General features: G+C 33.2%; 1 long non-coding RNA gene across 1 annotated transcript; it reads left to right on the top strand.

The window, feature by feature from the left end:
- The first annotated feature begins 1,312 nt into the window (after nucleotides 1-1,312).
- On the top strand, nucleotides 1,313-17,431 carry LOC138701854 (uncharacterized). Its single transcript, XR_011332709.1, has 2 exons — nucleotides 1,313-1,729; nucleotides 17,035-17,431. It is a non-coding gene; the product is annotated as an uncharacterized lncRNA (long non-coding RNA).
- The last annotated feature ends 10,237 nt before the right edge of the window (nucleotides 17,432-27,668 follow it).

Genomic DNA, 27,668 nt, shown 5'->3' with positions numbered 1-27,668 from the left:
GATTTTAGGAACGAGTAGGCCAAGGTGTGGGGCCTCCCCAATCAATCCAGCGGTTCTGAAATCTCTGCGTCATGTGTTCACGCTCATTGCGGAAAAAATGTGCTGGTGTGCCAACATGCATGCACCACATCTGTACTCTTTGCTGACATGGCACATACTCCAGCAAGGTAGGCAATACATTAATTAGAAAATCCTGATAACGAGTCCCAGTTAATCTCTGTGGTGGCATGTATGGCCCTATTAATCCATCACCAAGAACGCCTGCCTATATGTTGACTGAGAATCGGTCTGATGCCTTGTTTCTTCAACTGCATGGGAATTTTCATCAGCCCACACATGCTAATTAAAAAAATTCACAATACCATCTCTGCTGAACCCCGCTCATATCCGCAACCAAACTTTTCTTTTCAGTATTCCTTGCGACGTATCAGTATTCCATGCCAGGGGTGTCAACTACGGTATGATTATCTGGTAGCCTGCTGTATTGTAGGACAGAAAAATGCATTGCCATAAATGGACGTCACATTGAGCACTTCCCATGAACAAGTGTTCAGATCTCAGAAAGTATGTGTTGTAGGACCCATGTTTATTAGATATTATTTCTTGCTTTCATTCATACTATCACCTCCTAAAATATTGGATACTTTTTTAACACTCTGTATATGGGGACTCCATTAAGCAACAAATCAAAGACATCTCATAAGAACATTAATGCATGAAGATTAAAGTGAAATTGTTGGTAATCGTGATGATTTCGTATTGTGTGATTGTTGACATTTCACAAGTATGCCAGTTTCTAGAACGACAATTATATTGGTTAATAATTTGTTAAAAAATACCTTTCAAATCAAACAAGGGAGTGCTTCAGGAGCAGGAATAAAATTGCAGAGTTTCATATAAAAATTTGTAACACTGTGTATTCAGCTTATGTATTGTACCACGAACACCTTTACAGTTTCCACTTCTTTAGACAGCTGTATATTCCTATTGTTTTTCTATTTTCGTAACTGTCGTTTTTCTTTATAACACAAGTAGGGGATATATACTATGCTGTTACTTTCTCATTAATGTAATTTAATAGTACCTACAGTAAACAATGTCAAATACCTGTGTTAAATATAACAGAAATGGCATGTAGAACATGGCCTTCGTGTAGGACGTCACGATTCCAGTATGCTGGCCTGATAAAATAGCGAAGGCCGCGTGGTGACACAACCGGAGGAAATTATTTACTCATATTTCTTGACGTATACTCACTTCAAACGCATAATTATGTATAAATCTAATTATCGTGTATTAGTACTGTGGCAATACCGGAAACAGTAAATTACAGTATTATTTTTATGTTATTGTATTGTACCTCTTAAACTGCATTCACTTCAAGAGGTTGGGAAGAAAGCCACTATACTACTGTTTAAGTAAATATAATTTATTGCAGTAGGTTGAACGCAGGTTTAAAAGAGTTACATGGAATTCCCCTAAAATATATTAAAACAAGTTTATTTCATACACGTCAGGTTCCGTGGGTAGGCGAACAAACAATATGAAATATACTTTTTCTTTTAGACATCCGTAAAGTAATCATTACCGTTTCTTATCTATTATTTATGTAAATTATATTTCAATTCATGTCGATATAATAACGAGGAGCCGCAGCTGAGGGTACTCTCTACGAACCACACAGAGCTATATTGCACATTGCTTGCGAGGAACTACACACGTTTAAGTGGTAAGTACATTGCTATGCATTGGTTGAAAGTTACAGTTTAATGTTATATTCAGACACATGAAAAGGATTTGTAAAATACATATTTTTAGTTAATAAATATCCACATTTCTATTCAGTTAGCCTTCGGTATTCTAATATTCTCTACACTCCACTAACGCAATCTTTCAGGGTTCAGAATGTGGAAAAAATTTTTTCTACTAACACTTCAATTAAAAAGTATAAACGCGTACATGTTGGTGTTAGACTATTTCTATATACAGAATTCGGAAAGCATATTCTCAGAAACTAGTTTTGGAATACCACAAACGGCCACATACAGAGGAGCGTCCCAATTCTTGTAAATTTTGTGGCAGAGGTTTTAATTACGAAGCAGGCCTTGAACCCCAATCGCGAATAAATGAATTGCTGGTCGGATTATCTATTGTGTGGCTTCCATTAGATGAAGTTAGAAACAATTTCCACCTGTGATTTCTATCAACTGAGGAAGCTATGAAAAATCCTGTGTAATTTCCAAGAGCTGAGGAAATTATAAAACAATTGAAAGGTTCAGAGCCATATTGGGCCATGCGCCATTTATTAAAAACGGCGAAAGTAAGGGGTTAAAGGTAAGTGAATACCATAGTTTAATGAAGACTGACATATCATTTAATTTTAATTTGCATACTTTATATTACTTACTATATGTGTCCATTTAATTACATATGGTAATAACTTAATTTTGACCCTTGTTTTTTACGTCTTTATTATATGGCGCTTGGCCCACTATGGTTATGAACCCTTCAATTATAAGTATGTTTTCCATTAGAGAAAGTTAAAAAAGTTTCTTGTGTGGCTTCTATTACATCTATTATCAGATTGGCTTTCATCAGATGAGGAAGTTAGGAAAAAAGTTCTGTGACCGCCATCAGATGAGGAAGTTAGGAACAAAATTATAATGCGGCTTCTTTCAGATGAGGAAGTTAGAAACAAAGTATGTAGGGTTCCCATTAGATAAGGAAGTTGATATCAAATATTTATAAGTGTGGCTTCCATCAGATAAGGTAAATGGGAACAAGTTAAAGTTGTGACTTCCATCAGATCAGAAAGTTAAGAACAAATTCTAAGTATATAACTTCCATTAAATGAGGAAGTTACAAACAAGAGTTATAACTATGTTTTCCTTGAGATGAGGAAGTTGGGACGACTTTGAATTTTGGCTTTCATCAGATTAGCAAGTTGGGAACAAATTAAAATAACGTTTCTGTTAGATGAGGAAGTTAGGAACATACTATAAGTGTGGCTTTCATCAGATTAGAAAGTTGGGAACAAATTCAAAGTGTGACTTCTATCGGATGAGGAAGTTGGGAAAGGATTCTAAGTTCAATTCCATCACATAAGGAAGTGTAGGAAATAATGCCATTTGTTTTACTCCGTCAGATTAGGAAGAATGGAAAAATTAATTATGCATGTGGCTTCCATCACAAGAAAAAGTAAAACAAATGACTCGTTATTTTCATTTCCCATCTTTGTTTTCACGATTTCTCAACCCAGCATAAGTGAGTATTCTAGTTTCAAAGTCAGTTAAATACAATTTATGCCAGGATGAGTTAATGGCGGAGTTCTGATATCTTCATCTTTCTCGCTCATCAGTAAAGAGCCGAATGTCAAAATCGATAACACTCGTATATAAAGAACAGTGAAATGATGTATGTATGTATTTATTTACATTGCAAGTGGGCAAGCACCCAGTGGCAGTGGTACAAACAATATAAACAATACACAGTAAAATTACAATACACAATACAATTAGAATACACAATACAATTATACACACAATACAATTAGAATACACAATACAATTATACAAAACAATTACAATTAATAATTATAAATAATATAACCTAATTAATAAGTGAACCTAATTTTACACTGCAACCTAATATGTATAGGCCTTACATAATTTTCCCATTGGTACTGATAATAATCTTTCATTTTATTCTCATCTCACTCACTACACTGGCACTATGACGCATTTCACTGACACTTTAGAACACATTTCACTGACACTATATAACACATTTCACCGACACTATAGAATACATTTCGTTGGCACTATAAATTATCACTGATCGAAACTATTCACTGCACTGTAAAACCATAACTTCACTGATACAACAGTTCAAATAAGACAAAAATTACACCATTATTCATACTTATAAACAGAACTACATTTAAACTAAACATTTCTAGTCCAAGACCCTTTTACAAGCTATTTTTAAATAATTTACAATTCAAACCAAGGGAGGAACTAGTCATACTAAATAAATACATGTCACCTTAAAAAAATTAGCAATGATGGATTAAGTGCAAAAGCTGCTACATCAAATATGCAGTGAATCGCGTGTTCCTTTATTAAACGTTATAATGTTTTATTTTTGCAAATATTCTTCGATACTGATACATTAAGGAGACATTCTACTGAAAATGACAATAATTTTTTCCTAATCATTTTTTCAAGTAAATTTTGAGAGCATGTCTACTATATAAAGGATTAACAAATTCCAAATTTCTAACTCCTAAATGTTTTTGGCTTTTGATTTTTTTATTTTTTTTCTATTCTTTTTTGGAAAATTTTCAATCCAAATTTTTAGTAGAAGAGCTCAATTTTTAAGCTTCAGGTTCTTTTGGTTACATTCACAAGACATGAAGAAACATTTGTATTCATTCATTTTATGAAATATTTCACTTATTCATTTCCGATTTTTTTTATTTAAAAAATGTTATTTTTCATATAATTCATAACCTAGCAGCACTATTTCTCATAAAATAAGTGCATAGACACATGCAGCTACTTCGTAAATAATTGCAGTAAAATTTCATTCAGATTGATTAATATTTGGCATAAAATAAGCTGAAGTTGAATCCAGAAAAATATAGGCCTACTTACGGGAAAATGCATTTGGAAGTGAAATGAATATTTATGTAAATTTAAATTCTCCTCCGCTACATTCATCTAATAACTTTAGGGAGTCAAATTTAGAAAAAAAAAAAAGTTATTATATTTATAATAAGAAATTTGTAAAACAGAATTCTTTGATGAAAAAAATAATAATTTTGAGAGATCTTTAAAAGTCAAGGCCTCTTACAGTCTTAATTAAAAAAAAATTAAACATATTTGTAGTCAGAATTGAACTAAATCTACTTGGGGAATGAAAATACACATTCTAAATAAGTGAAAGAGCCAACAAACATATTTTTTTTTAATTTTCATGATTTTCAGTCGGCTACAGTAATTTGAGGAACAGCAGAGGATCTCCGCTCACTGATACAGTAAAGGTATTTGAGTAAAATAAATACAGGTATACTGACACCGAAAAGGTAGTTGTAATTTGAGAAAAATAAATAGCTAAGATATACTGACACCGAAAAATAGTTGTAATTTGAGGAAAATAAATACAGGTATACTGACACCGAAAAGGTAGTTGTAATTTGAGAAAAATAAATACAGGTATACTGACACCGAACAGGTAGTTGCAATTTGAGAAAAATAAATACAAGTATACTGACACCGAAAAGGTAGTTGTAATTTGAGAAAAATAAATACAGGTATACTGACACCGAAAAGGTAGTTGTAATTTGAGAAAAATAAATATAGGTATACTGACACCGAAAAGGTAGTTGTAATTTGAGGAAAATAAATACAGGTATAGTGACACCGAAAAGGTAGTTGTAATTTGAGGAAAATAAATACAGGTGTAGTGTTTAACAGTTTCCCATACTGTGACGTCACAATTAGTCGATATTTATTGCAAATTTTGACAACAATAAAAGCAATTCCTCACATCAGTCTAGCAGCCGATGTCAACTTTTTATTTTTTCACGTAATATTGCGTCACTTGTGAAATCCAAAGATGCTTGGTTAACGATCCATTAACTAGTGGTCCGTTAAATATTTCTTCTGCAACCCTACAATGCACGAACTTTAAAGGTCCACTAACTAATTTAGGAATGTTTTCTTGGAACTCATCATTAGAATATCACTTGGATTACTTGTGATATAGGCCAACATTTATTTTCCGTCTTAGTCTAAATTCCTTGTATAAATAAATTAAATGAAACTGCATCCCTTTCACAGAACTTCAACTTGATAACTATCTTCACTCTACTTCCTTGTTCATTGCAAGTGGACTCTCTTAAGTTCCTCAGAAAAGAATTGAAAGTTCTGTCCAATAAGGGTAGTGGTTGTGGCAGGTGAAATGAATACAAATTCTTATTGGCTATCCATCAACGAATACAGTACTGTACTTGCATTTCCTGCCCGCCACGAGACTTGTGTATGCGCTTCTAGTACCACAGTGGGTTTCGATAGTTCCGTCTCACAACGGCACAATTCCCAAACAGAAAAAGAAGAGTTCGTTAATTTAAAATCAGTGATGAATATGGATGTCCTGATCAATAAAATATTCTGTATTCCTTTAACAAAAGTATCACTACAACAAACAGGACCAATTCCCATTCAAATGGCAAACCCATTTCTTAGTGCCCTTATAGAGGCGTGTCTAATTCTCCTACGTAAGCAGTCGAACTATAGGATGTCGAACTTAAGAGCTTCCACTGTATTATCATGGTTTTTACTGTTGTCTTTATTTAAATTTACTTTTCTTATTATTACATTACATTCCAATTGTTGTGTTCTTTCCGTATGTTTTCCCACTTAACTATTCCTACTAATTGAGTTACTTATGTTGTATTTCAATCTATAGATTTGTATTTTACTTCCTTTCTTGTATTGTGATATTATTTTGAGTTTGTTTTTTCACAACATTGTTACCATTTTGTAAAATGTTAGTGCTTTTATTCTTTTGACATTTCATTCATATCAATTATTGTGTATTTTATGACCTGGTGGAGGGTAACAGAAGGTCAAATCGCCTTAACTCCGCCAGTATAAATAAACTATTGTCATAATTATTACTATTATTATTATTATTATTATTATTATTATTATTATTATTATTATTGTTATTATTATTATTAATATTATTATTATTATTATTATTATTATTATTATTATATTTTTTCTGCGCCACATAGTTGTTTCTGTCAATAGGTAGTGAATATTAGTTTCAGTGACACATATAACCTGCAAAATTCCACAGACATCGTCCAATACAATACACATGTGATTTATAAAAGCTGACAACTAATGCTTATGCAAGAAATGAAATGAATATGTATGACGAGATATGGTAGTTTAATCAGTACACCATAATTTAAAAACAACAGAAAAAACCACGTTTGTTGATTCCACAACTGTCGACTACCTACAATACCTCAGTAATACCTACAACACAGTAGAAGCAGGCCAGCATACATTGAAAATCGTTGAAGGGACTATTAATCGGAATAGATCAATTTCATTAAATGTATTAAATTTTGATAAAAACCACTTGGTGTTGTTTAGTCAACTGTCCGAAGACAAGTTGGAGCTCATAAGTGATGCAAAACAAAATAAGTGACACAACAAGCAAAGTTGCCCGATACATGAAGAATGACGTTGATGATGAAGAAGCAGAAGAAGAAGATGACGATGATTCTCACTTAAAAATGTTTGTAATAATTGTGTGAATAACAAAAATTAAAATAGCTTACTTATCTCTAGAACAAATATGTTATAATAGTACATTATGCAAGGAGCCTATAATGATAGTAATTAAGACGCAAGTATGTTTGTTCATGAAACGAGCGCAAGTGAGTTTCATAATTTTCATACGAACGTCTTAATTACCATTATAGGCAAGTTTCATACGACATTTTATGCTCGACCATATTTCTAACTTTAAATTATTCAGAAGTGTACAATTTATTTGTATCTGACAGAAGATCGGAAGTGGCCTTGTTCATAGCTCTTGAATTGTGAGATATGCGCAGAAGCGAAAGTATTGATTTTTTTCCGAGGAACAATAATGTCATTGACCTTGATGTAATGCAGATAATGTATAACCTGGAAATTGATTTAGAATTGAAAAACGAGATGACAAATTGAATTTATTTGAATATTATTTACAATTAACGCTAATTATTATAGTAACAGAACATAACCTTCTGCGACAGTATTGGATTTCCAGCATCCGTGGCGTTTCCCTCGTCTTTCGATTGCATATCCGAGAATAATCGAAAACCTGAACTTTAATGAATAGATGTACTTTAATGTCATGCATTAAAGGACTGCTACCAGGTGTATAATTACTACGTTTCGGCATGGTCGTGCATAAAATGCATTATTATTATTATTATTATTATTATTATTATTATTATATTTCAACGTTTTATGAATCATATTATAAAAATAATACAACTCAGATAATATTTACGCTGTTAAGATGTCATAAATATAGGCTACCTCATACAAAATTTTATTAAAACATATCAAACACTTTTTGAGATATCAGGGGAAAAATGTAAAGCCTAAATTTTTCGGAAAACAAGCTAGAAAGGATATTTTATATGATATTTCCATGCAGGAATTCTGCGTTATTACATAATGAAAAATCGGTGGAGCGGAGATCTACTTCAGTACATCGCTGTAATATGATATGCGTATATAATCACTTAGGGCCATATTAGGCTTCCGGTGGATGATCAGCGAACTAACGTTTTTCGTATTCATAAACCCGTGTTAGCGATATGATATGATATGATATGATATGATATGATATGATATGATATGATATGATATGATATGATATGATATGAATCCTGTACAAGTAACCAGTCGATAGCCGGAGCTAGTTTAGCACGCTCATAGTGCGGGCTAGCGAAATGTCTATGAATAAAACCCTTAGTGATTTAAGAGGGCGCTCATTCCGTCGGATACCGGCCACTTAGTCACTCGTAATGAGTGCACCTCTGCACATAGTGTGCTACGCATTGTGCCACTGTCACACATCTGTGACGCAGTGCATGAGGGTTGGCCACTAAAGGGAAACTAAGAGGTGGAGCTTAAACTGAGAGGATTCAATCCGGCATCGGAATTGGAATCCGGTGTGGCTTAGTAGACAGAGCGTTAGCTTGTAGAGCTGAAAACCCGGGTTCGAATCCCGGTGCCGGAGAGAATTTTTCTCCGCTCCACCGATCCTTCATTATAGAAAGGATGTTTAAAGACCAATTAAAGATACATGCGCGAATGTTAGACAGTTTATCTTCATTTTTCACCACAAAAAGTGTATTCTACATACTTCTATAGTGAAAGAAGTAAATTGAAATATGTCATCTTCCTTCCATAAAATTTGTGCCATACCAAATCAGAGTGATGACAACATCTTTACCAGCATAAATATATTTTGCAGTAAAGTTATCATAAGTTGTTTAATGTAGTATATTTGCTATGTTTTGCATTGTCAAGATGTTGGCCCAGTCCTTTAGATAACATTTTGTTCACTCATATGCAAATGTAAAACAAGTACGATAAGCATTATCAATTGCAGACAAACTAGTTGACGTTCGTTTGAACCGGATAAATTACACTGGTGTGATTCATAGCATATTTATGTTAATTAGGCCGTACCAGGATCTAAATTTGAAGATAATATTGAAGTAATATTGAACTTGCCGAATACCTCCATACGCGCAGCTTCTGCTGCTGAATTAGCCGTGAAGAAAAGAGTCAATAAATATGCTCATCTTTTAGACAATTATATCTTTATCCCCTTTGCTGCGCAGACCTTCAATCCTTGGAGTCATGACGCTAAAGTTTTGGTATCTCTTATCGGCCGAATTTTCATCTCTGGTGATCGCCGTTGCACTACTTATTTGCGTCATCGCTTAAGTATTGCTATTCAACGCGGAAATGCAATGAGCGTTTTAGGTACTCTTCCCGAATCCAGCCCTTTGGACAAACTCTTTCTTTGTAAAATTGATTAAGTATTCTGTGTGTAAATATTTGAATTTAGTATTAGCACGTCTTGTAAAAAAAATTACCGGTAATAGTTAGTACAAACTATTTTATATTTAGAGGCATGATACTTAGGGTATGGCGTAGACAATATATTATACTTAATTAATTAAATTTGTTGTGTTTGATACTTGAAACGTACTACAATTATCACACTCATTTCGAAATTTAATCTTGATTAATATGTTTAGCTGTCACTATGATAAGGCATTAACTGTATTTTTTAATTAATTGAGAGCAACATAAAACCATAAAACTTATATTTGAAACATTTTAAATTATTCTATATCTTCTATTGTAACTGAGAACAGATTTTGGTATTTTCTTACTTGAAAGTTATTCTTCGAACTATTACGACAGAAGACGTTCCCAGGGTAAGATAGAGAAAATATACTTCTCCTATATAGGCCTAGAGACAAATATTTTTCCGAAAATAAGTTCAAGTTTAAAAAACGCGAAAAAAAATAAATTCTTCAAAATATGCCAAATACATTAAAATCTCCTTTTATTTTATTTAAAAAAATCGCATTATTCTATAATGATAAAAAAATCTTGCCTTCATTGAGTTCTGCTGTATTTAATAATACCACATTACATTATCTAATATATATTTGACAAATGATAAAGAAGCGACTGAATTCCTCTCAAGACTTGGGAATGAATAGGCGCCTAACGCCTACAATTTACTGAAAAAAAAAAGATTAATATGAAATGCCAACGCATATGACAGAAGATTTTGTAGGTCCATGGTCCGAACCTTTCAGAAGCCATCTCGATAATGAATGCAAATAATGGATATTGTTTGACGTTTAATTAATTCATTCCTGGAAATCAGCGTTCTTCAATCTTCCCTCATTTCCACTCCACTTAGTCTCCTTATATGATCCATATATCTTATTGTTAACTATGATCTGATATCTTATTCTATTTACTTACTTTGTTGCATATGGCTTTTAAGGAACCCGAAGGTTCATTGCCACCCTCACATAAGCCCTATCCTGAACAAGATTAATCTAGTCCCTAGCATCATATTATATCTCCCTCAAATCCATTTTAATAGTATCCCCCATCTACGTCTCTACCTCCCCAAAGGTCCTTTTTCCTCAGGTCTTTCAACTAACACTCTACATGCATTTCTGGATTCCTGCACAAAAATAATAATCCTTACAAAATGAGGCAAATGCACCATCACTGCTAGCAAAAATACAGTCTTAATCCAGTAATGTATTTCTAAACAAAAAAGTGCCTTAGTCCTGGAATTTCGGTGCTACTGGTAGTAGTTGTCTTCGTCGTCGTCGTCGTCGTCGTCGTCATCATCGTCATCATCATCATCACCACCCCCATCACCATTTCCGAATGAATACTTACGGAATGTCAAAAGGAAATTCAGGGGTTCGAATCTGGATATAGACGTTGTTAGGTTTGTAGAGTAGATCTCGCTATGATTTTTTTTAAATATGAAGTATTACTTTTTATAAAATGCATAATGACGATAATATTACATTTATAAAAGGGCCCAGGCGCTACCTTGTCTCAAAAAATTGTACCCTCGCGCCAGCAGGCCTGAAATACTCCCTTGTCTTAATTATATTATGAACTAAAAATGTATAATCGCATGGATTTGAAGCGTCTACGTTAAAAATAATAAAACACATGGCTTCAAATTATAAATGAAAGGTATTTAAATTACGCAATTTAATTTATGTTATTTTTATAGTTGACTGATACATTTTAAATAAATATCTTGTGACTTGGTGTTACTTTATTTTAAATAATTTTATTCTCAGTTTACTGTATTTAATTTATTGACTTAACTTATATATATATATATATATCCATTCAATCATAGTGTTCTGCCCAAGGGCAGGTCTTTCACTGCAAACCCAGCATTCTCCAGTCTTTCACATTTCGGAATATATATTATGTCTTTCTCGTGTTAAATATTACTGTACCTGGTTAACATGTTTCGGTCTGTTATTGACTTTCTTCAGAACTTCTTCCCATTTTCTGCCTTTCTCTTTGTCTCCGCATATGATCCATATATCTTAATGTCGTCTATCATCTGATATCTTCTTCTGCCACGAATTCGTTTCCCGTTCACCATTTCTTCCAGTGCATCCTTCAGTAGGCAGTTTTTTTCTCAACCAGTGACCCAGCGAATTTCTTTCCCTCTTTCTGATCAGTTTCAGCATCATTCTTTCTTCGCCACTCTTTCAAACACAGCTTCGTTTCTTACTCTGTCCATTTCATACGCTCCATCCTTCTTCATATCCACATTCCAAACCTTCTATTCCCTTCTTTTCACTTAGTCGTAATGTCCATGTTTCTGTCCCATACAATGCTACACTCCATACAAAGCACGTCACTAGTCTGTTCCTTAGTCCTTTCTCCAGAGGTCCGCAGAAGATGCTCCTTTTTCTATTAAAAGCTTCCTTTGCCATCGCTATTCTCCTTTTGTCTTCTTGGCAGCAGCTCATGTTACTGCTTATATAATTTCTGATTTCTTACTAATATTATATTCTAATTACATAGAGTACTTAAGTTATTTTCTTTTTAAATGTAACATTAGCTTTATTTCTTCATAATAATTTATTAAACTACTCTATACTCAATTTGCCCCCCGAACAAGCGTTAACTCATATGATATTAGATTTATATAAAACAGACCTCCTTGTTATCTAAATGTTAATCTAAATGCTGTTTCTCTTATTGTAATATTATTAGGCCTATTTTAAAACAAGTCTATTTCTGTGATTTAAAATTTATTAATTATTGTATTTATGCCTTTTATATTCCTTACAATTCATGTATATTTACAAATGTTGTAACTTCTGATATTCCGATGGTGATAATAATAATTAGTATTATTATTAATATTAATTAAAACTTGCTACAAAGTACCTTTGTAAATAGTATTCCTCTGGTAAAATTATTTATAGAGCCCAAGAAAAATATTACATTTCTACACCTGAGAGAAAACAATAAATTATATTCTGGCCAACATAATATTTACGTTTGTCCTTAAGGCAAATGGGTAAATACCCGGCGGCAATGGTAACTAATTACACTCAATAATTACAATTAATAATAAACACAATTAATAAAAATACAATTAATAATAATAATAGTAATAATAATAATAATGGCAATAGTAATAATAATAATAATAATAATAATAATAATAATAATAATAATAATAATAATAATAATAATAATGAGCATCCAAAATTAAATGAAGCACGATCACTTAAAGTAACATTTAAAGTAAATCTAATTTGTATTTTAACCCTAAGTCCGAACTAAAACCCACGAGTATGATATATTCATACATGCACAATAGGGTGAAATGAAAATATATAGTTTATAGAATCAAAATGTAATACCAGGGAAAAGTTGTGGTGCGATATTATCAAGAACAATGTAAAATATATTTTCTCTTGATTAATATTTAGAGGTGCCACAAGAGCATCGTATTTTGAAATTTTCACAAAATTTTGAGGTTCATATTTTTTAGCGGGAGAACATTCTCCAGTGATTTAATCTGAACAGGATACCAGGAACATAAAAAAAATACATGTTAAAAGACTTTGCATATTTTTGATCCCCTGTTGTTTCATTTTGAAGTGTCACAGAAACCTCAATTTATAAGAAAATTGGGAATAATCACAAAACTCTTAGGTATGATATAATTAATATAATAAAATTAATGGAAATCCATTCTTTTTATATTGCAGGGTACTTAAATCGGAATATCTCTAATATTAATACAAGAAATCTAACCTTCTCCCTGTATTCGCAATGCCAGAGGGGCTGAACCCAACACAATTACCTATCTATCATGACGTAATGAAGTATTATCTATGGGTCAAAAATGAATTATAATCGGACTTCAAATCAAAAGAATCTACTGTTGGAGAGATTTAAGAAAGAGTTTCTATCAAAGTTAAGGAAATATAGGTAAAGGCATAAATTCCGAAATTCAGTCGTACAAGAATATTACAACTGATTCGTGCTTACCACGATCAATAGGGTAAACTCATCTAATTCCGTGATAATAAGATTTTATTACTATTATTTCCATATGAAGACACAAAATAATATTGTTTATTACTGTAAACATTTGTTCAAACGTCGTAATATGACAATCCGTGAAGTAATAACTGATGGCTGTATTTACGTAGAGAGAAAAAAAATTAAAAGAATCACTCACATTTCATTTAATTCCGTCATATTTCACTTAATTCCGTGACACTGTAACCTTAATTCCGTGACACAATAGTGTACATAAAATAAAGACAGAGAAATCTTACACTGTGACCTTGAACATTAACATGAACGTAATTACCCTAATTAAAGTTATTCATTATTCATATAATCAACTTGAATCATCACGAACAACATCAGAAGTGGCACAACTATCACACATAAAACATCAACATCAGATTCTGCAATTTGACACTTCTCATGATATGTTTTCCCACAGAATGAGCAAGCAATCCAATTTTCATTATTTCGTTTTTAGACGTCAGCATTATAGGATCCGTTACAAACTCCACAAACCCAATTTTCATCGTTAGAACTGGCTCGTGATGTGGATGGCTTTCCTTGAGAAGATTTTGTAGACTTCTGCGGTGAAGCATCAGCTGGAGGTTTGGTTGGTAGCGTAAGACACTTGGCTCTGACATCTATTTTGCGGTTAACCGTTCTCTTTTTCTTTGATGGTTCATATGTGGGTGTTTTCAACAAATCTGTTACAGTCTGACGTCGTTTCTCTTGTGTTCAAACAGGCAACTGAACAGAATCATTTTGTTGTGATGAAACAGACAGATGAGCGAACTATTTCTTCTGGAAGGTCACCCTGCGTTTGTTGACTTCCAAGAGTTGGCTTGTCTTTTAATTTGCTAGCTGTAAGGGCTTCATCTGTCAAAGAAGATGGGTTGAATGGATAAACTCCCGTTTTAGAAAACTCTGAACGGATATTTGTTGATGTCATTGCCTTCTCATATGCCAAATTGAACAACTTTTGCAAGTCAAATCGTGTTGGTGCAACATTGGAGTTTGTCATATGAAAGTTCTCCAACTCATTTCTAAAGCTTGCTTCAAGGGACGATAAACACTGACACCTAATGGTTGCAGATTATGGCTGTTATGAGAGGGCATGGTGAAGAGGACGATCTTGTTTTCTCTGGCCAAAGCCAACACATAAGGACCTACGTAACTTCTATGTGAGTCCATCAACAAAAGGAAAGGTCTGCTTGGAGGGATGTTCTCCACAAAGTGACGCATCTAATCAAGAAAGAGATCTCAATTGATCCACCCATTTGCTGAGATTCAGATACTCAATTATCTTTAAGAATCTGGGTAGATGAAGCTTAAGACCAGTTCCTGGCTAAAAAATGTCTGAGAGTTCCGAGAATCGAACCCAGTGCGGATCAGAGAACAGAGTGCTGATCCCTATGCGAAGATGGTCATTATATATATATATATATATATATATATATATATATATATATATAAAATATGCAACATTTTCTTCATTTTAATTGGCGGTAATATTCGATTACTTAATATAAATTATCTAATTATTATAAATAAATATTATATAATTAATTAATACAGATGACAACTAGTCGTACAGGCTTTATAACGTTCATTTAACGAGTTTTCATTTTCTGTTCACTTAATTCCGTGATACAGTAAGGCAGCCAAATGTTAAAAATCCTTAAGAAATTGTGCAGACAACTTAAGGTTTGTAGACTAAGTTGTATAAGTTAACTGACACCTGTGTACACATTCTAAATCTTCAAAGCAATTTCTATAGAAATATATATTCATACACACTATAATTATGCACATACCTGTTTTTTTAACTTATTTTAGGATACGTCACCAGGACAACTCAAACCAAGCTTCTTAGCAATGGTGTACTAAGAAATGACTTCCTGTTAGCAGTGCACTTGTTCCCAGGAGCCCAAACTCCTTGAGATGGTAGCTGATTAGTGCTGCTATCCATTGAACAAACTACCAACAATTTGTCATGTACACATAATTCAGTAATATTCATTATATTGAGTATAACGGAATTACATGAGTCACGGAATTAGATGAGTTTACCCTACACAAACTTAATGAAGCCTTGTAAGTAAGACATAGTGACGACAACTAAAATGGCAACATTGCAAATTTCAAAGAAGAAGCAAACAAACTATTTGATATAATGCAGTTGTGAATGCAAAAAAAAATAATAATAATACTATAGGCATAATTGTTATAAAGACCGCCGTGTTCCAAAACAAGAAAGAATATACTGCTAGAGCAAAGATCAGAAAGAAGAATGATAATTGGAGCTGTTGATTTAGTTACCACTCAGAAAGAAATGAAAAAGAAAACAATAATGAATACTAACTAAAAAAATAAATGGGCTGAAATGGAATTTCTGCCATATTTTATGTAAAATACTAAATATTTTGTCTCTTTGGATCCCCTCAAAAATACTGTATACTGCAACCCTAATTTAGAGTCTTCCAAATAAAGTTTAAATATGTGACTTTACAGTAATTCATTAGCTATGTAATGAAAAACAAAATAATAGAATAAATATACAAAGAAGCAAAACAAAAAAAAAAAATTATAATTTTGGGAAACTTCAAAGCTCTTGGGGCACCTCAGAAATTAAATATAGAATTTCCATATTTTTCACATTCCTAAGTTAAGTGAAAATACAGATTTTTGCAACTATTACATTTAGAAAACAGTTAAAAAACAATTTCATGTACAGATTCACTCCACCCTAATGCACAAATACCTTTCAGCACTACACTTATTTCGCTGTCAACTCACTCACTGCAATGGAACTGCCACACATTTCACTGATACTATCCTAATTTCACTAATACTTCAAACACATTTCGCTGTTCAAATACTTTGCATTACCACTATAAACTATAAAACTTCACTGACATAAACACACTTCACTTACACAACACACACTGACAGCATACTTCTTCACTGATACAACACTTCAAATAACAAAACATCAATTACACCCTTTAAGTAGTGTATATAACTACCGTCTATTAGTAAAGTTCTTAAGCCTATTTTTAAATACATTTTGGATTATTGGTAAATAAAGCTATTAAAAATTAATGTTTGCCAGTTACATTCTCATGATTTTTTATTAATTTACTTCCATGAAAATAACTCATTACGCATTGTAGAAAATCGTGTAACATTAGTTTTTACACAACGTAGACCTATATTACGTGTAATTTACGTTTAATATGTATAATATATTTTACGCTGCCAGCATTACTGCCAACAATACTCATTTTATAAAAACTTTTAATGTTTGATTTGTTCGCTTTGTTCTCAGATCGTGGATATACAAAGACAATCGAAATGGAATGCAGAATTATCATAGTGACATGTTTGATTCTGGCTGCAACCTCATACAGCGCCATACGGCCTCCATGGCTCGGCCTGGGTCCAGTGATACGCGGAGGTACCTCTTCTTGTGTCAACAACACTTGCCAAGTAAATTGCGTGAAATTACTGCCGGTGAGAGAAACACTGCAAGAAACGTGTCTCAAAGAAAACAGCACCGAAACTGTCACTTGCCAATCCAATAGTGATTGTTTCAACTGTGTGAAAATGTGTCGCTCTTTCTACGGAGAGATTGTTAGGCCTAATGCATGAACTGAGTACATTACGTCGTGAAATGTAAGAATTTGCTTGTTCGAAAATATACAGAAATAAATAGATAAAGTGAAGCTCTTATTAGTTTTATTTTAGCCTTTAATTATTATTCAGTATATTTGGAAGGATTCTTTTCCTTCTCTACACCAGAGCCGACCCCTAATCTTCCTACTGTTTCCCAAACATTCTAAGACATTGGCAACCAGTGTTGCCAAAACGTGTGTCATTCTACGTCAGGGAGCGTCAAGTGACTACACTCTGGTGCGTACGTACAAACCCTCAAGCCCTGACGTACGGTTGCGGGCAAGGGTAGCTGCTTCCACAGTGGCGGAGCTAAGAACTTGTATATGAACCAAATTTGTGACAAGAATGTAAATTAATTTCAACTTTTAACTGAAGCACACTTTCACTGTTAATTGCACTATACTGAAAACAGTACCGTATACAATTTGGTACAGTTAACTAACTACATACGAAATAAATTTTTTCATGTTATCACAATGAAACAAAACAAAATATACACTTTTATACAGATTAACATAATACGAAATAAAACTGTTCACTGTTTGTCTTCTTCTCATTGCTATACAGTTCAATTAACAAAATAAAACAACAGCACAAACGTTGTTATTCAAGTATCTAATAATAGTAGGCCTACTTTTTCTTATACATCAGAGATCTGCGGCGATTTTTGCAGTTTTCTGTTAGTAAGCAGCTTTTCAATTCGTGGAGCTATTGTTTTAGTATCACCCAATCGCAAACATGCTTTGAAGTGTCCATCATTTAATTGGCTTCTGTGACGTGACTTTGTAAACTTCATTAAAGAAAACAGTGTTTCGCATACGTAGGTTGTCCCGAACATGCACAACGTTCTTGCAGCGAGATTGTGCAGTTTAGGAAACCTTTCTCGTGGAAAACAAGTATAGGAATGGTTAATACTTTTTCTGTTTTGATACCTATCCTTTAGCTCAATATTGCTTTGTAAATCAAGTATTTCTAATTGTAGTTCAGCAGGAATATCCAGGACACCCACTGAAAAAGGTGTTGCAAATATCTTAAATTGTGGTTCAAGTTCTCTAATTTCCTGATATCTACGTTCGAAGTCTTCGCACACTTGTTGCATTATTCTTATATATTCTTCCATAATAAAACCCTGGATCACCACAGGTATCATTAAGTCAATCCGTATAAGAGACAAATTAGCCAGAAATATTAGAAAAGAACCTGATAATATAAATCTAATAAATTATTACAAAAAATACAGAAATACTTTAACTCTTATTATAAGAAACATGAAAACTCAGTATTATCAATCTCAATTTCAGAAGTATCGAAATAATCCTAGGAAATTTTGGCAAACTATTAATGAAGCCACAGACGTAAATGTGAACCAAAATAGTATCATATCAGAGATTTTAAATGAAGAGGGAGAAATATTTAAAAACAAAAAAGACATAGCTAATGAATTTAATAAATATTTCTCAAAAGTAGGACATAGCATTGTATCGAACATCAACAAATCGGCATTTAACACGAAAAATTATTGCAGTGGCCATAATAAGCACGCATCTTCCTCCATGTTTTTATCACCAGTAACCGAAGAAGAAATTTATAATATTGTTAAATCCTTAAAAAATAATGTCTCACCGGGAATCGACAAAATTACAAATAACACATTAAAGATTATCATTAAACATATATTAAAACCGCTTGTTTATGTATTCAATCTATGTCTCACCCAAGGAGTTTTCCCAGAATCTCTGAAAAATGCTGTAGTTGTACCGGTCCATAAGTCAGGGGAAAGAAAAAGTCTGAATAACTATAGACCTATATCCTTGCTCTCTAGCTTCTCAAAGATATTAGAAAAATGTTTAAAAAACAGATTAGTAAATTACTTAGAGAAAAATGAAATTCTCTCCAAACATCAGTATGGCTTCAGAAATAAATTATCTACGGATGACGCAATTATTGAAGTCACTGGTAAAATTATGCAGGAGTTGGATAACGGTTCTAAATGTTTAGGGATTTTCTTAGATTTAAGGAAAGCTTTTGACACGGTGAACCATCGTTTACTTCTGGACAAATTTTTTGATATAGGAGTCAGGGGTATTGCGCATAAGTTATTTCAATCATACTTAAACAAAAGAACTCAGGTAACCAAAATTGATGATAATATCAGTGAAAATGTAAATATTGATATAGGTGTCCCTCAGGGAACAATTTTAGGTCCTATTCTATTTTTAATATATATTAATGATTTATTAAACATTGATTTGAAAGTACATAATGGCTCCTGTTATTCTTACGCTGATGATACGGTGGTGATTTTCAGTGGTTTAACTTGGGAGGACACTTATAAACATGCCAATGTAGGTATAAATTTTATCAAAAACTGGCTTGATGCAAATTTGCTATCTCTAAATATAACTAAAACTACTTTGGTGCCATTTTCTTTAACAGTCTCTGGATTGAACAAATTGAAATCACTTTCTCATTTAAAATTAATAATCCACAACTCATTTTGTAAACTCTCTACAACCTGTAAATGCCCTTGCCTGAAAGAATCTGTAGATGTGAAATACCTGGGAATTATTGTTGATCAGCACTTGAAATGGGATAGACAAATCACCTTTTTATGTAACAGAATACGTAAAACAATTTACAAATTTGTAAACCTTCGCCATTACTTGCATACTCACGTATTACGTTTGGTTTATTTGGCTCTAGTTGAATCTGTTATCCAATATGGTATAATTGGATGGGGAGGCATTACAAAAACTGCTCTTTTTCCTCTAATTATGTTGCAAAAACGTATAATCAAAATTTGTTTGAAAAGGCGACTGGATTATCCAACAAATTTGATCCATTCTGAATTGAATGTTTTTAGAATTGACCAAATTTATGAATACTCTTTAATGAAATTCTATCATAAAAATAGAACGAAATTTGTAGCTCAGCCACATGCTCATAATACGAGACGAAATGAAATTCTTAAATTAGTTGAACCTAAATATTTCACATCTGCTGCTTTACTACACAGTACAAATTATGGTCCACGGCTATATAATTCGATAATAAAATTTCATCCAGAATTGACTACTTTAAGCAATGAAATTTTCAGATCCAGAATTAAAAAATTTATATGACAGACTTCCCTGTATATATATTATGTACCATGTATTGTAAAACAAGTTTATTTCTATCCTAAGTGTATTTTTCTATTTTATCTTGGTTACTATGTCAACATGACCTGCACTAATTATACTACTAATAATAATTTAATATTAATCCATCAATCTAAACATCGTCTCTTTTTTCACTCAGTTATTATTAGTATTATTATTTACTAATTTTATTACAATCTTTATGTGAGCTTTTTTCTTAAGTATTTTGTCTACAAAGTATGTGTATCTATGTAACGGAACTGTCCCCGAACACGAGCTTTGCTCTTTCGGGGTATTTTAATGTAACGTTTTTATGTATATGTTATTATTAAATAAATAATAAATAAATAAATAAATACCCAAGGCTTCTAACAGGTTTCCCATGTACATCCATAAATAAGGCAATTTCATTCCTAAGTGGGAGAAAACGTTCCAGAACGTTTGCTCGACTTAACCACCTTACCTCGGTATGGTAGAGTAAATCCCCATACTCACTGTTAATATCATCAAGCAGTGCCCTGAACTCCCTGTGATTAAGTCCTTTAGACCTTATGAAATTAATTGTTCGCACAACAACATCCATTACATTGCTAAGGTTCATGTTGTTAGCACATAAATGTTGCTGGTGCAAAATGCAGTGCACCGGTGCCCCCAAGCGACCTCGATAGGCTCCACCACTGATAGACTGCAGTGTACAAGTGTACTGCCCGCAGTGGAAGCCGTAAGCAGGCCTGTACGCCCTCTCGCGATCTTGAGTCGACCTGGCGGAGCCTGTTCTACGTAATGTGTGGAATTTTTATTGCTATGTGGAATGTTGTGTGGAATGATTGGCTTTGTGAATTTTTGTGGAATTCTCAGTTAGACCCACTAAATTTCTTATTTAACTAAAAATTAAATTTGTATCTAGAATACGAGTACAGTACAGTTGACGTCGCGTGTAGTCACGGGTTGATTACCTAACCGCGCCTAATCTGTAGGAGTAGCTTGATTTTGTCATTTTGTTCGAAGTTTTTTGATCCTCCCTTTTTCAGTGATGAAGAATTACTAGACACAGATCAAGGACACGGACAGCTACCTGACAATGAACTTGAGGGGGGTGGTGTTGGATTGGAGAAGAAAATGTTAGTGTTATAGGTTATGTTGAGAGGGTAGGGAAGAAAGTAACAATACGTTCGCTGCCTAGTACTTGTCTGGTTTTCCCTGTCTCTCTAATCCTGTCCATGTAGACCTACTACCCTTAACAAATTTATTGTCTGTTAACTAAGATCGAATTGTTTAATATATAGTATATTTAAAGAAATAAACCGTCATATAAATAAATAGATAAATAACATATAGGTTAGTTTTTAAACTTATATATGTATAATGCATAGTACTGTAGCAATAAAAGTGTGGTTACCAGAGAAACACTAAACAAGCGTTGGATACAGAACGCTATGTAAGTACAGTTGTTTACATTAATTAAAATATCCATAATTCTACATCATACCTGCACAAACAGCGCTCAACGAGCGCGCGCGCTCCTTCGGAGCGAGAGCCGTGTTTACCGCTCGACGAAACGGAGAGGAAGATACGTGAGAATGACATATACTTGCTATAGGTAGAGGAAAGGAAAACGACCACTCAGTTATCTAGTGGAGTGCAGTGTGTAAGCCTATTCTCAGTAACTGTTTCACGTTGCTTACCTACTGCTACAGTACAGTATAGAGGAATCTAAAAGACAGAACATAACATTTAACGATTTACAGCTCGAACTTATTGATCTTCAATGTGACCTAAGGGCTAAAGATTGTTTGAATAATACTAGTCTGGTTAAGTTATACAAAACTAAACAATAGCAATAATATCCACGACTACAGAGCCTGGCTGTGAAAATGATTGCTATGTTTGGCTAAACATTTCTATTTGTGAGCAACTGTTTTCTATAATCAACTTTAATAAAGGCAGATATCGAACATCAGTAACATGTTTCATTACGATCAGTAGGCTACTGTTCCTTTCAGCTGCCAACAGCATAAAACCTCGTTTTGATGTACTGATAAATAAAAATATGACATAATGATATTGTACATTTAAGTAGCTATAGAATTTATATTATTTCTGTAACATAAATATTCTTTATTAATTAATAATAGTCCAAGATTGTTTTGTAAACAATGAACGGGAATTCATTTCATAAACACTCGTAATAGTACTTCCTTTTGTGTATATTTTGTACGAGATCATCCCTTCTTCCAGTCCACCCTTATACAGAGTGCAGCTAATATCTGCATTCCGCTCATCAGCTGTGAGCCGGCTCGGAGAGCGCAAACCTTGTGCAGGCCTGTTCTACATGATTATAGTGGATAAAAATATGTATTCTAAAGTCTTGTGTCGAATGGATTATAGTGTTGCTAATCTAGTAACACTGGACAACTTCTTAATGTAAGACATAATCTGTTCTGTTATTTCTGTGTCACATATAGGGTTCAAATGTGATTTTCAGTTTTCTCTGTATTTGATCATTTTTCAGATATTTCTCTGACGTAGGGCCTATATTTTCTCTTCCTATATTCACTTTTTTATATCCTTGAAGGAACAGTAGTAAAGGTATTTGTCCTGCGTGAGTTCAGTTCACGTTCCTTTCAGATTCTATTCATGTTTCACTACTACACTGTAACATTACAGAGAATAAATTCTCAATTTAAAATAAATCTCCTGTTACCGTCACTTCCATTTCTACAGTATGCTTTATATATGTTTTTATAAATAGTTTCAGGTACTTATACCAATTAAAATGTGTCTTAGTGAACTTACAGCAGTATAGGCCAGTTTCTATCTGATGCTTTTCCAATTCACTGCGCGCTAAAGCAAGCAGATGCACTATCACCTTTGCTTTTTAACTTCGCTCTAGATGTCTAGAATATGCCATTAGGAAAGTTCAGGATAACAGAGAGGGTTTGGAATTGAACAGACTACATCAGCTTCTTGTCTATGTGGATGACGTGAATATGTTAGGAGAAATTCCACAAACGAGTAGGGATAGGTTTGAAAGTAAATGACGAAAAGACAAAGTATATGATTATGTCTCATGCTCAGAATATTGTACGAAATGGAACTAAAAAAATTGGAGATTTATCCTTCAAAGAGGTGGAAAAATTCAAATATCTTGGAGCAACAGTAAAAAATATAAAATGCACTCGGGAGAAAATTAAACGCAGAATAAATATGGGAAATGCCTGTTATTATTCGGTTGAAAAGCCTTTGTCTGAAAGTTAGAATTTATAAAACAGTTATATTACCGGTTGTTCTGTATGGTTGTGAGGCTTGGACTCTTACTTTGAGAGAGGAACAAAGATTAAGAGTGTTTGAGAATAAGGTTCTTAGGAAAATATTTGGGGCTAAGAGGGATGAAGTTACAGGCGAATGGAGAAAGTTACACAACGCAGAACTTCACGCATTGTATTCTTCACCTGACATAATTAGGAACCTTAAATACAGACGTTTTAGATGGGCAGGGCATGTAGCACGTATGGGCGAATCCAGAAATGCATATACAGTGTAAGTTGGGAGGCCGGAGGAAATAAGACCTTTGAGGAGGCCGACATCTAGATGGCAGCAGGATAATATTGAAATGGATTTGAGGGAGGTGGGATATGACGGTAGGGACTGGATTAATCTAGCTCAGGATAGGGACCGATGGCAGTCTTATGTGAGGACGGCAATGAACCTCCGGGTTCCTTAAAAGCCATAAGTAAGTAAGTAAGTAAGTAGGACCTAAGTATTATTATTATAATTATTATTATTATTTTGATGGAATATTGTAATGGAAAAGTAATTTCATTCTTCTCAATTGAAGACTTATATTTCAACAATAGTTTGATTATTATTATTATTATTATTATTATTATTATTATTCCATTCAAGGATTAAGCCTAAGTGCCGACCTCAAGTCCATCTTTTCAAAGGTCTGCCTACCGATCTTCTTCCTATAAGTTGATAATCTACTATTTATCTAGGTAATCTGTTGCTGTCCATATATAAATGATCTTTCCAGTTCTGTTTGCATTTTTTTAAATATCATCCTTTGGAGGGATCTGTAATACTTCTCTTATATGTTCATTTGATATTCTGTGTTGTTTGGTACTTCCTTCAATAGCTTTTAAAAATTTCATTTTTGCTGTTTGTATGTGGCTTCTATCTTTCTGTCTCATTATCAAACTTTCACTTCTATATAATATTACAGGTACAGTCATAACCTAATAAAACTTGAGCCGTGTTTCTTTCCTTGTGGGTTTTAAAATTCTTGTTTTCGTTCCGCATATCTATTGGTAATTATTAGCCTATTATCATTAATTATTATTATTATTATTATTATTATTATTATTATTATTATTATTATTCGCTCAATTAGAGATGGGAACGATATATCGGTTTTTACGCAATACCGATATTTTCGTTTCGATATAGCGATATATGGATATCGAAATTTTGATTCAATATATCATATTATATATCGGTTTTCTCATAACTGTATCGATTTTTGTGAAATAATCATCATTATCCACAACAACAAAATCCACACTAGACAACTCCGATAATTCCCGAGAGATGGCGCTACAGAAGTTGAACAGTTACATAACTGTGCAACCTCATTCAATACCTTGTTCTAATTGGCTGGACTGAAATTCGAGTTCAAATTGTTTAATATGCAGCACCAAATTCAAAATGCAGCGTATGCGAACGTGAGGTTTATCTACTACTGTTTAATATTGTTATTAATGTTCTACAAGGCAGGAGCAACTCCCATCTTGAAAAGGAACCGTGTAACCTCAAAACGGGTATCAAAACTTTCATTTCTATATTTTGAAATGGAAAGAGAAACAAGGATTTAATACCGATGTGACATTTGTTTACGTCTATGATTTCTATGCACAACCTAGTGCGGACATTCTGTTTTCTTATTATATATTTTTAGTGCATAAAAAATCTACCCCTATCATCATCACCATTGTTATTTGAAATGTTTCAGTGTAACAATAACTTGCAATGGAAACTTACTATAGAAGGATTGTATCAAATCAACTGTTAAGGTTGTTAAAACTTACAATATTCTAAGTACGGTTTACTTACATTTAAAAATAATTACAAGTTCTGTTTACTTACATTTTAAAAATGATTACGTTGTTAGGTGTCCTGAATTGAATCCTATATATCATTAGAATAATTTAATCATGTTCCAATATAAAATACTTCACCATGTAGAGTTCACTTAACTCTTTCCCACTATATCATTTAAGCTCCCTTGCCTACAACATATGATACTGAAAATGTATTGTTTATTGTTACAATTTACATTCATGCTTTTGACTGTTATGATAATTTCAGTGGTAAAAAGGAATATGAAAATTTAAGTAATTCTATTGTAATACAGTAAATGTATGCCTGAAAATGCAATTTGCTTACGGGATAGCGATATATCGATATCGTTCGATATATCGATATATTTTCTGCTCTATATATATCGTTTATCGAAATTAGGTTTGCAATATATTGCAATACCAATATATCGGTATTTAATATATTTCCTCCATCACTACGCTAAAATTTGTGAAAATTACTTTTGCGGCTATTTAAATGCCGTTGGAGAGATTATACCTGTCGCTCATGTGCAAAAATGGCTAGAGAATAGAAAACAGTAGGCTACATTTAAAAATTGCCTGTCCTATGTCATACGCTAGTCACTTCTCCAGCTGGACGCCGACTTAATACCTTGCAGTTTGTCTTTAGGTATTATTACTATTAGTTACTATTAATAGTTACTATTTGGTCCACTGAAAAAAAAGTTTACCGATCCCTGTTCCATTATGTTCCGTAACAGGCTCTGATCTTGCACATTATTTCAATTTTGATATTTGTGCTTCCATCTGTTAAACGTTACAAGTACTTCTACGAGTAATGACGGAATGCAAGAGTGAATACGCTTAAAGCAAATCGATTAAACCTGCGTGTCTAATATTTCAGAAACTCCTCGGTAGAGGGCAGAGGGATGCAGAAACGAAACTTCGAAAATTGACACACACTTCGTATTTGGATGTTTACGTCAAATATATTGAACACTTTAAGTGAAGGAAGGACATTTTTGGAGAATTGGACCAAGCCAATTAACAAAGTTCAGAAACACAAATATTTCATTAACTGATATGAATTATAAATAGGCCTATATTATATATATTATTATAAGAGGACCGTCTATTTGCTTATCTAAGTACAATATACTGTTAATTTCTATAGCACATTTATTAAAAGATGATTAACGTTTTCGGCATTATGATGCCATCTTCAGATCCATAGATACACACAAAATTGATCATAATGGATATGAGTTTTTTTCTAAAATCAAAGTAATGCAAAATTTACAATATGTGATAAATTAAATGTAAATTGTCAATGCTAAATTTACAAAAACGTGATTAGTAACATTATAATGCAGTTTTCAGATCATAATTACACACTATATTGATCTGTGATCTGTTGAAAGCATGTTTGTTTTAAAAATATATGAAGTACTCATCCAACCACCATCATCACTAAAGGGCGGAAAAATGTGCGTTATGCCCTAAGTTCAGTGTCAATGGATTATACTGTTGTCATTCACTTACATAAACACCGGCAAGAGATTTATTTATTTTATTGGGTTATTTTACGACGCTTTATCAATAACTCAGGTTATTTAGCGTCTGAATGAAATGAAGGTGATAATGCCGGTGAAATGAGTCCGGGGTCCAGCATCGAAAGTTACCCAGCATTTGCTCGTATTGGGTTGAGGGAAAACCCCGGAAAAAACCTCAACCAAGTAACTTGCCACGACCGGGATTCGAACCCGGGCCACCTTGTTTCGCGGCCAGTCACGCTGACCGTTACTCCACAGGTGTGGACCCGCCAAGAGAGTACAGTCTGGTAATGAGAACCTTATCACACCATTCAATCGATCTATAAATACTGGAATGAAGTTATAATATAGTTATGATGATTTAAAAACTTACCTCAAATTTTAACTGCCACCACCTGAATGATTAAAGAATGCATTACACTGAACCACAATATACATTCGTAAATTATCGAAAGAGAAAGTTCGACGTCTCTCACTCAAACAGTTTTTCAACAT

The sequence above is a fragment of the Periplaneta americana genome, chromosome 1, assembly GCF_040183065.1.
Source record: "Periplaneta americana isolate PAMFEO1 chromosome 1, P.americana_PAMFEO1_priV1, whole genome shotgun sequence".
Classification (NCBI taxonomy): domain Eukaryota; kingdom Metazoa; phylum Arthropoda; class Insecta; order Blattodea; family Blattidae; genus Periplaneta; species Periplaneta americana.
This window is presented reverse-complemented; position numbering and strand designations above follow the sequence as displayed.